Consider the following 1149-nt stretch of genomic DNA (forward strand, 5'->3'; position numbering starts at 1 on the left):
TGCTGGATGACTAAAGAAATTGAGGGTTTGGTTAAGAAAAAGAAGGAAGCATATGTCCGGTATAGACAGGATAGATCGAGTGACTCCTTAGAAGAGTATAAAGGAAGTAGAAGTATACTTAAGAGGGAAATCAGGAGGGCAAAAGGGGACATGAGATAGCTTTGGCAAATAGAGTTAAGAAGAATCCAAAGGGTTTTTACAAATACATTAAGGACAAAAGGGTAACTAGGGAGAGAATAGGGCCCCTCAAAGATCAGCAAGGCGGCTTTTGTGTGGAGCTGTAGAAAATGGGGGAGATACTAAATGAGTATTTTGCATCAGTATTTACTGTGAAAAAGGATATGGAAGATATAGACTGCAGGGAAATAGATGGTGACATCTTGCAAATGTCCATATTACAGTGGAGGAAGTGCTGGATGTCTTGAAACGGGTAAAGGTGGATAAATCACCAGGATCTGATCAGGTGTACCCTAGAACTCTGTGGGAAGCTAGAGAAGTGATTGCTGGGCCTCTTGCTGAGATATTTGTATCAACAATAGTCACAGGTGAGGTGCCGGAAGACTGGAGGTTGGCAAACTGTTTAAGAAGGATGGTAAGGACAAGCCAGAGAACTATAGACCAGTGAGGCTGACCTCGGTGGTGGGCAAGTTATTGGAGGGAATCCTGAGGGACAGGATATCCATGTATTTGGAAAGGCAAGGACTGATTAGGGATAGTTAACATGGCTTTGTGCATGGGAAATCATGTCTCACAAACTTGATTGAGTTTATGGAAGAAGTAACAAAGAGGATTGATGAGGGCAGAGCAGTAGATGTGATCTATATGGACTTCAGTAAGGCGTTCGACAAGGTTCCCCATGGGAGTCTGATGAGCAAGGATAGCTTTCATGGAATAAAGGGAGAACAAGCCATTTGGATACAGAACTGGCTCAAAGGTAGAAGACAGAGGGTGGTGGGGGAGGGTTGCTTTTCAGACTGGAGGCCTGTGACCAGTGGAGTGCCACAAGGATCGGTGCTGGGTCCACTACTTTTTGCCATTTACATAAATGATTTGGATGTGAGCATAAGAGATACAGTTAATAAATTTGCAGATGACACCAAAATTGGAGGTGTAGTGGACAGCAAAGAGGGTTACCTCAGATTACAACAG

This window comes from Chiloscyllium plagiosum, chromosome 26 (assembly GCF_004010195.1).
Source record: "Chiloscyllium plagiosum isolate BGI_BamShark_2017 chromosome 26, ASM401019v2, whole genome shotgun sequence".
Lineage (NCBI taxonomy): Eukaryota > Metazoa > Chordata > Chondrichthyes > Orectolobiformes > Hemiscylliidae > Chiloscyllium > Chiloscyllium plagiosum.